At 45.2% G+C, this 10719-nt stretch overlaps 1 protein-coding gene across 1 annotated transcript in view; it reads left to right on the top strand.

Moving 5' to 3' along the window:
- Positions 1 to 816: 816 nt before the first annotated feature.
- The window catches only part of MGST1 (microsomal glutathione S-transferase 1), a 31697-nt gene continuing 21794 nt past the window's right edge, over positions 817 to 10719 (top strand). The window contains exon 1 of the mRNA XM_044281505.1: positions 817 to 951. The gene's annotated coding sequence lies outside the window, so the exon portion shown is untranslated. The remainder of the gene's footprint in view (positions 952 to 10719) is intronic.

Raw genomic sequence — 10719 nt, 5'->3', positions numbered from 1 at the left:
TTTTTCCTGAAATTCGGATCGAATTCCACTTCATCAACTTTGATTTGCTCATCTCCAACTGTAATGCCTAACTTGTTTTGTAGTGCTGTATTTAGTGCTGTATTCTCCTGTATGACCAGGCAGTATGCCGACAGTAGGGTTGGCTTGGTGGCCAGTTTCTCACCTCCTCCATATCCTAATTAGAGACAACCGGAGGTGGCAGCTAGTGCTGGCCATCACAGACAGAGTTGGAGTAGGAAGCGCTAATTAGTTATAGTGCCTGGCCGGTGGCACATCCCCCTCCTCCTTTCTTGAGAATCCCGGACATTGCTGTTAACTTATAAATTCCGGTTTGAAATTTTTTTTTAGGTCCCAGAAAAAGGACATGTCCTGGTAAAAGAGGACGGCACTCTAATCATAGATGGACTGGTTCTGTTTGTGCTCCACCTTTCATCAATTTGGACCAGCCTACAACATGGGGCCACTAATTTTTTTTTTTACAGGGCCACTTTAAGTTCCCAACCCCTTCCCCCGGCCATAAGTAGGATTTTCGACCATTACAACTATGATAAGTATGAGGGTTAGTTTCCAGTCAGACAGGACTGTCCAGTCTCCATACATGGAGGCAACAATCGAGGTACGGTATATGGATGAATGCATCAATAATCCTCTTCTGCACTCACACTGGAGATTATCAGCCTCTCATTACTCAACTGTAGGGAGCTCCAAGTATGTGAGAGGTGAATAGGCTTTATCAGGTAGTACAAGGGAGGGTAATATTACAAGGGCGGTATCTCAAGAGCTGGGGGTGGATAGGTAGGGCCAAGGGGGTGTGGGCTGGAGGGAACAGACGTGAAATAAAGGGTTGTGGCCTGAGGAAGACAGGCAGGGACTGAGTGGTGTTCAGAGAAGAAAGAAGTCCAGATCACAGCAAGTTCTGCACTAGCAATCTAGGAGCCTTGGTTTACTCAGGTAGGATTCACTAGGTTTCTGCTTAGTCCTTGGGGAGATGAGGTGCCTGCTACCTGTTCTGATCTTCTTTAGTCTGTTCCTTTTGTTCACACTCTGCTGTAGGTGCTGTGCTCTGGGCTCTGCTCTACCTACATGCCCTGCTGTGTGCCCTCTGCACACCATCCACTCTGCAGTTTTGCAATGATCCCTTTTACTTTGTGTGAATAGTTTGCATAACTCTACATCCGCTGTGAGCACAGGCAGCAAGGGCCCCTGTGCAGGGAGAGCACATGAGCCCCCCCCCCCCCTCCTCCTCTATGTCTTTCACAACACTCCAGTTCTTGTGTTCAGCCCGGATAGCTTGATGTGAACACTCTGCTCCACATTCCTTCCTCACTGACTCCAGGGATTGGCACTTACCAAGCTATTTGCCCCTTCCGAGATCCCTTTATTATGACAAATCTGTCATACTGTATCACACTTTTATACAGAGTGTAAGGAATCACATGACACAGAAACAATTCATTAACCCCCAGGCCATTCATATGAAAAAGTATCTGTCCTCTTAGGGTGCATTCACACGACTTTAAGGCCCCTTTCACACAAGCGAGTTTTCCGTCGCCGTAACTGCCTGCCGGATCCGGCAATCCGGATGCAAACTGATGGCATTTGTCTGATAGATCCAGATGCGGATCTGTCTGACAAATGCATTGAAATACCAGATCCGTCTCTCCGGTGTCATCCGGAAAAACCGGTATTATTTTTTTTTTTGCATTTTTAAAGGTCTGCGCATGCGCAGACCGGAAAGCCGGATCCGTTTTGCCGGAACACTTAATGCCTGATCCCGCACTAATACACTTCAATGTAAATTAATGTCAGATCCAGCATTCCGGTAAGTGTTCAGTATTTCTGGCCGGAGAGAAAACTGCAGCATGCTGCGGTATTTTCTCAGTCCAAAAACCGTACAGTAACTGAACTGAAGACATCCTGATGCATCCTGAACGGATTACTCTCCATTCAGAATGCATTAGGATAAAACTGATCAGTTTTTTTTCCGGTATTGAGCTCCTGTGACGGAACTCAATACCGGAAAACAAAAACGCAAGTGTGAAAGTACCCTTAGGTATAATTGGGTTGGGGCGGAGTTCCAGCGGTAGCGCATGCTGAGAGGCAGCCATACTAAAAGTACTGCATGCACTGCATGCCGATTCGTGTTTTTTTCATCATTTTATCACCCAAGAAAATGAAATAAAAAGTGATCAAGTGATACACACTCCAAAATGGTATTGTCAAAAATGACAGATCGTCCCGCAAAAAATGAGCCCCCATACATCTCCGTAGACATAACTTTATAAAAGTTATGAGGGTCAGAATATTGAGATGAAAAGAAAAAAAAATATTTTATGAAATGAGTCCTGTGTATTCAAAGAGGACCTTTCATTACAATAAAAAAATCTAAACTAAGTATACAGACATGGGATCTCCCTGCACTTACTATTATCCCTGGGCACCGCTCTGTACTCCCGGTATAGCCTACGGTATCTTCAGATTTTTGGCTCAACTGGGAGGAGCCTGCTCTTGTTCTCCTGGGCGTCTCATTCTCCCAGGCTGTAGCGCTGGCCAATCGCAGCGCTCAGCTCATAACCTGAGAGAAAAAAACCTCTCGGGCTATGAGCTGAGCGCTGCGATTGGCCAGCGCTACAGCCTGGGAGAAGGAGACGCCCAGGAGAACAAGAGCAGGCTCCTCCCAGTTGAGCCGAAAATATGAAGATACCGGAGCCTATACCGGGAGAAAGGAGCGGCGCCCAGGGATAATAGTAAGTGCAGGGAGATCCCTGGGCGCCACTCTCCATGTCTGTATAGTTAGTTTAGATTTTTTATTGTAATGAAAGGTCCTCTTTAAGTTTTATTTAGACTCTATTTTTAATACATTTCTATGGGGATGCAAACTCACAACCATCTACATTAAAGGCAAGAACCTTAACCTGAAAACCTCTTAGAGGTTTCTCTTGTATTAAAAAGCTTCAGTTTTTTGGTAATGACTTAGCACTGAGCTCTATAACCCAGTGGTTAAGGTTCTTGTCTTTAATGTGGATGGTTGTGAGTTTGAATCCTCACAGAAACATTTCAAAAATAGAGTCTAAATTAGACTTGTGTACACAGGGTGTCCTCCAAGCATACTGACCATGCTTGGGAATACCCCTTTCATGTTCATAACACCGACTCCACATATGGACACATCTATATATGGAGTCAGAGCAGGGACTCCTAAGCTGGGAAATTCCCCACTCTGGGGCCCTGACTGAGCATAGCTAAAGCAAGCAGGGCCTGGAACAGAAGAAAAGTTGGTGGGGCCTTCCTTGCGCTCAGGGCCCCCCTGTGCCACAGGCCCCATAGCAGCTACATGGTCTGCCTATATTGGTAGGATGCCACTGACCAGGACGCCACTACCAGATGAAATAATCGTGGGAAAACAACCTTGTCCAAGAACCCAATGGTCATTCTGGCTGAGCACCAGCGATCCTGTGTGAAGATGGGAGAGACTTATTTTATGTTGGAGTGATTGTGATGCTACATGTATATGTATTTTCTGTGAACGTATTCGATGTTGAGAACCATATAAAGAGGGATAGAATTATTTACTGTGGATGACATGACTAATAAAGTTGATGGAGCCATATTGGTGTGGTTCTGACCCTTCAATATCCAGCTCTAGCTCTCCATGTGTACTGAGCATATGAATACAAGCATCTATAACTAGGGTTACATGCATAATGTGAAGAAACTTGCTTAAAATCACCCTGCCACCTCACGTCTGAACCCAGGATAAATTTGCAGAGTCATCCTGTAAACCGTCTGTGTACTGTACCTTGTACTGATCCTGTGTTACACCATAGCTTATACTCCAATCACATCCAGAGCTGCAGTTACTTCTAGGCTGTGTTCACATGTCCACTGAAGGATCCAATAGGAGTGCAATTAGCAGAAAACATGCTATGATGAAAACCAAATGAACCCCGCTGCAGTCAATGTGGTCTATCGGGCGCCATCCAAACCTCATCCACATGCATGCATTTTGCCATGGTTTTTGAAGCAGTTGTACAGCTGAAGGACATTTACTGTATATTTACGTTGGATGTGTGGTTTTAACCGCACCTCAACTCCTATGTGTGAATATACCCTTAGGCCTCTTTCACACGAGCGTGACGGATTAGGTCCGGGTGTGTTCAGGGTGCGTTCTGTGAAACTCTCACCATTTTGCAAGCAAGTTCAGTCAGTTTTTTTTCTGCACAGGTGCAATGCGTTTTGATGCGTTTTTTAAGCGCGTGATAAAAAACTGAAGGTTAGCAACCTTCAGTGAAAAACACATCGCATCTGGACTTGCTTGCTGATGCAATGCATTTCTTACTGAAGCCCCATTCACTTCTATAGGGCCAGGGCTGTGTGAAAAACGCACAATATAGAGCATGCACACGGCCGTATGTGTTTTGCAGTCCGCAAATTGGATGATATATATATATATAATTTTTTATTTTATTTTTTGCGGATCCATTGTAACAATGCCTAAAACGGACAGGAATAGGAAATGTTCTATTTTTTTTTTTTTTTTGCAGGGCTACAGAACAGACATACCGACAAACCTTCAGTTTTTATCACACGTGTGAAAAACACATCAAAACGCACTGCACTCATGCGGAAAAAACTGAACGCAATTGCATACAAAACTAACTGAACTTGCTTGCAAAATGGTGCTTTACTGAGCTTTACTGAGCGTATTCATACCTTAAGGCCTCATGCACACGACCGTTGTGTGCATCCGTGGCCGTTGTGCCGTTTTCCGTTTTTTTTCACGGACCCATTGACTTTCAATGGGTCCGTGGAAAAATCGGAAAATGCACCGTTTGGCAGCCGCATCCGTGAGCCGTGTTTCCTGGCCGTGAAAAAAATATGACCTGTCCTATTTTTTTCACGGCCAACGGTTCACGGGCCCATTCAAGTCAATGGGTCCGTGAAAGAACACGGATGCACACAAGATTGGCATCCGTGTCCGTGATCCGTGGCCGTAGGTTAGTTTCATACAGACGGATCCGAAGATCCGTCTGCATAAAAGCTTTTTCAGAGCTGAGTTTTCACTTCGTGAAAACTCAGATCCGACAGTATATTCTAACACAGAGGCGTTCCCATGGTGATGGGACGCTTCTAGTTAGAATACACTACAAACAGTGTACAAGACTGCCCCCTGCTGCCTGGCAGCACCCGATCTCTTACAGGGGGATATGATAGTACAATTAACCCCATCATATCCCCCTGTAAGAGATCAGGGCTGCCAGGCAGCAGGGGGCAGACCCCCCCCTCCCCAGTTTGAATATCATTGTGCGGCCCCCCCCCCTCCCCCTCCCCTGTTGTTAACTCGTTGGTGGCCAGTGTGCGCACCCCCCTCCCTCCCTCTATTGTTTTAATACATTGGGGCCAGTGTGCGCGCGCCCCCAACCCCCCCTTTCTCCCTCTATTGTTTTAATACATTGGGGCCAGTGTGCGCACCCCCCCAACCCCCCCCCCCTCCCTCCCTCTATTGTTTTAATACATTGGGGCCAGTGTGCGCACCCCCCCAACCCCCCCCCCCCCCCTCCCTCCCTCTATTGTAATAATAGCATTGGGGCCAGTGTGCGCACACCCTGCCCCCCCCCCCGATCATCGGTGGCAGCGGAGTAGAAGATTTTCATACTTACCTGGCTGCTGGCTGCTGCGATGTCTGCGTCCGGCCGGGAGCTCCTCCTACTGGTAAGTGACAGGTCTGTGCGGCGCATTGCTGTCACTTACCAGTAGGAGGAGCTCCCGGCCGGACGCAGACATCGCAGCAGCCAGCAGCCAGGTAAGTAGGAAAATCTTCTACTCCGCTGCCACCAATGATGATTACAATAGAGGGAGGGAGGGGGGGGGGGGGGTTGGGGGGGTGCGCACACTGGCCCCAATGTATTAAAACAATAGAGGGAGGGAGGGGGGGTTGGGGGGGCGCGCGCACACTGGCCCCAATGTATTAAAACAATAGAGGGAGGGAGGGGGGGTTGGGGGGCGCGCGCACACTGGCCCCAATGTATTAAAACAATAGAGGGAGGGAGGGAGGGGGGTGCGCACACTGGCCACCAACGAGTTAACAACAGGGGAGGGGGGGCCCACTGGCCACCAATGAGTTAAAAACAGGGGGGGGGGGGGGTCTGCCCCCTGCTGCCTGGCAGCACCTGCCAGGCAGCAGGGGGCAGTCATGTACACAGTTTTTTTGTATATTCTAACCTGAAGCGTCTCCATCACCATGGGAACGCCTCTGTGTTAGAATATACTGTCGGAAATGAGTTTCACGATGTAGCTCATATCCGACAGTATATTCTAACATAGAGGCGTTCCCATGGTGATGGGGACGCTACAAGTTAAAATATACCATCGGATTGGAGAAAACTCCAATCCGATGGTATAACAGAACTCCAGACTTTACATTGAAAGTCAATGGGGACGGATCCGTTTGAAATGGCACCATATTGTGTCAACGTCAAACGGATCCGTCCCCATTGACTTGCATTGTAATTCAGGACGGATCCGTTTGGCTCCGCACGGCCCGGCGGACACCAAAACGACTTTTTTTCATGTCCGTGGATCCTCTAAAAATCCAGGAAGACCCACGGACGGAAAAACGGTCACGGATCACGGACCCACGGACCCCGTTTTTGCGGGCCGTGAAAAAAAACTGTCGTGTGCATGAGGCCTAAGTTTGTGAGAAAGAGGCCTTGGACCTTTTTCACACGAGTGTAATGGATTAGCTCCGGATGCGTTCTGTGAAACTCGCACCATTTTGCAAGCAAGTTCAGTCAGTTTTGTCTGCGATTGCGTTCAGTTTTTTCCACGCGGGTGCAATGCGTTTTGATGCGTTTTTCACACGCGTTTCCATATTTCCGTTCCGTTGACAGATAGAACATGTCCTATTATTGCCCGCAAATCACATTCCGTGGCTCCATTCAAGTCAATGGGTCAGCAAAAAAAACGGAACACATACGGAAATGCATCCGTATGTCTTCCATATCCGTCCATTTTTGCGGAACCATCTATTGAAAATGTTATGCCCAGCCCAATTTTTTTCTATGTAATTACTGTATATGCCATACGGAAAAATGGAATGGAAAAACAACGGAAACAAAAAAACGGAACAACGGATCCGTGAAAAACGGACCGCAAAACACTGAAATAGCCATACGGTAGTGTGAAAGAGGCCTAATGCAAATGAAAAGAAATTGCATTAATGCAGCTTAAAATTAGAATTTTGTGAAAAGGTTCAATATTCTAGGCTCAAAGTGTCACACTCTAGTCAGCTAATTAATCCGTACCCCCTGAGCAAAGGGGACCTCAAAGATGTGACTTTAGGGTTTCATAAGCTGTAAGCCATAATCATCCAAATTATACCAAATAAAGGCTTGAAATATCTCGCTTTGCATGTAATGAGTCTCTCATATGTTAGTTTTACCTTTTAAGTTGCATTACTGAAATAAATGAACTTAGCACAATATTCAAATTTTTCGAGTTTCACCTGTATGGCTATAGGAATTAGTAAAGGCAGGACAAACAGCAGTTATATTAGAACTAACAGCATCATTGATTACTATAAAGCTACCGGCGCATGGGTGTGGGTATACAAACAGAATTTCTACATGGATTTTTGGGTGGATTTCACTGCATTTCCACACCAAAATCTCCATGTTTTTATTTGCAAAGGTTGAAATCAGCGCTAAAAATCCACAGAAACAATTGGCATGCAGTGATGGCCAGTTCACAGTGTTCGCCAACTAACACATGCGGGCTGCCATCCTAACTCACCAGTCCGGTGATGCACAGGTAAGCCCTTACCCGTGCCTGCGCCGCAAGACGGTCTGAAACAAATGCGGTCACAGAAGGGAGCAGGCAATTCCGACAACAGCCGCCGGGGGTCTTCATCGGGCTATTCTCAGAACTGCCTGCTCCTGGTGACCGCATTTGTTTCAGACCGGCTCGCAGCGCCGGACTTGTAAGTCAAGATGGCAGCCCGCATGTGTTCGCTGGTGAAAACTGCAAACTGGCCATCACTGTTGGCATGCTGCAGGTCAATTTCTGCAAAGTATACCTGAGATCTGCCAAATCTCATTCCCTTTGCTGGTATAGACGAAAGTTTTTCTCTGCACGGCAAGGTGTGCAGGCCCCCTAATGCAGCGAGTTCTCACATGAGCAAAGGTCGGTCAGGAACTGCAGCCGTCACGTGGACTGCATTTCATGGACCGCACACAGTAATCTGATTGCAGCTTTAGATGTGAAGTAATTCACTACAAGGTACAAAGAGCGAAGGATTGTGAGTGACTCAGCGTTTATGGAGATTTGTCCTGTGTGGAATGCACCTTTCAGGGATCAGATATTTGAGGCCTTGAGTCTTTCTTTATATTGACTGCCCCTGTTCGCTGTGGAAATAATAGCTTTGAAAAATAACATACTGGTTCACACAGGCTTCATCAGGCTAGGTGCACAGAACGTGTAGAAGAAAACTCAGTAGCAGAATTAGTAGAAAACAGATCGTTTTAGGCCTCTTTTACACGAGCGTGTGCGGATAAGGTCCGGATGGGTTGCGGCAAACCCACGCGAGTAGGTACCCAAAAACAATGTGGTTCACAGAAGTTCAGGTTTGGGTTCAAAGTTGTGTAGATTGCTATTATTTTCCCTTATAACCATGTTATAAGGGAAAATAATAGCATTCTGAATACAGAATGCTAAGTAAAATAGGGCTGGAGGGGTTAAAAAAATAAAGTGCGGATGCGGTGCGATTTTCACGCACTGTTGCTAGGAGACGATCGGGATGGAGACCCGATCATTATTATTTTCCCTTATAACATGGTTATAAGGGAAAATAATAGCATTCTGAATACAGAATGCATAGTAAAATAGCGTTGGAGGGGTTAAAAAAAGATAAAAAAATAATTTAACTTAACTCTTCTGTCTTCTTTCTTTGCTGTGTGCAGGAACAGGACCTGTGGTGACGTCACACCGGTCATCACATGATCTCTTACCTTGGTGATGGATCATGTGATGGACCATGTGATGATCGGAGTGACGTCACCACAGGTCCTGTTCCTGCACACAGCAAAGAAAGAAGACAGAAGAGATGCCGGCTGCGCGATCAAGTGGATTAAGGTGAGTTAAACCATGTTATAAGGGAAAATAATACAATCTACAGAACACTGATTCCAAGCCCGAACTTCTGTGAAGAAGTTCGGGTTTGGGTACCAAACATGCAGATTTTTCTCATGCGAGTGCGAAACGCATTACAAGGTTTTGCACTCGCGCGGAAAAATCGCACATGTTCCCGCAACGCCCGTGTGAAAGAGGCCTTACACTGATCTAATAGACCGAAGCCTCAAGCAGGCTTCAGAGTCTATTAGCTGAAAATACCAATACAGGTCACTAGGTGGCAGCATTGTATTGTTATATTGAAAATTAAGTGTTCAATGATGGCTATATAGCCATCAATAATATAGTCACCCAGGGTTATTTATAATTTTTTTTAATAAAAGTTCCTTAAAATAAAATTACTTAACCAATAAAAAAATAAACATCATGGGCATCACCGCACGCAAACATGCCCATACAAATAAAATATAACAATATAAAAAGCAAATGGCATGACGGGGAAAAAAATAATAGCCAATTTGCAATTTTTTGTCACTTCAACGCCCCAATATTTCTTTTTAATAAAGTGATCAAAAAGTCGCACACACTATTCGGTATCACTGAAAAGTATAGATCACCCCACAAAAAAATTTGCCCTCACACAGCCTTGTACACATAACTACCAAAAAGTTATAGGCGTCAGACTATGGCGATAATTTTATTTTTTTCTCAAGGATTAAAAAAAAAAAATCATTTAAATCATTAATAATATTAATATGCAAGAAAATTCATACAACTGTGATATCGTTGTAACTGTACTGACCTGGAGAATGAAGATAACAGGTCAATTTTACCGCATAGTGTACGGTGTAAAAAAAAAAAAAAAAATGTCAGAATTGCGTTTTTTCCCAATTCTAACCCATTTGGATATTTTTTTCGCTTCCCACTACATGGTATGCAACCGTAAATGGCGCCATTAGAAAGTACAACTTGTCCCACAAAAATAATAAGCCTTCATAAGGCTATATGAACAGAAAAATAAAAAAAGTTAGGACTATGGGAAGGCAGGGAGGGAAAAACGAAAACGCAAAGATGGAAAATCTCAGGGTCCTCTAAAGCCTCTTTCACGCGGGCGAGTTTTCCACGCGGGTGCAATGCGTGAGGTGAACGCATTGCACCCGCACTGAATCCGGACCCATTCATTTCTATGGGGCTGTGCACATGAGCTGTGATTTCCACGCATCACTTATGCGTTGAGTGAAAATCCCAGCATGCTCTATATTGTGCATTTTTCACACAACGCAGGCCCCATAGAAGTGAATGGGGCTGCTGAAATTTGCAAGCATCCGCAATCAAGTGTGGATGTGGTGCAATTTTTCACATGCGGTTGCTAGGGGACGATCAGGATGGGGACCCGATCATTATTATTTTCCCTTATAACATGGTTATAAGGTAAAATAATAGAATTCTTAATACAGAATGCAAAGTACTCCAGCCGTATAGGTTTGTGCGTGAGCTCCGCACTATATATATAGCTATACATTTATTTATGCTGATATGTCGACACTAAACTAAGTTTTGTTTAATATTTAGCGGGTTAACAAATTTTATACA

Source organism: Bufo gargarizans, chromosome 2, assembly GCF_014858855.1.
Source record: "Bufo gargarizans isolate SCDJY-AF-19 chromosome 2, ASM1485885v1, whole genome shotgun sequence".
NCBI lineage: Eukaryota > Metazoa > Chordata > Amphibia > Anura > Bufonidae > Bufo > Bufo gargarizans.
Note: the sequence above shows the minus strand (reverse complement) of the source record. Positions and strands in the feature narration are given on the sequence as shown.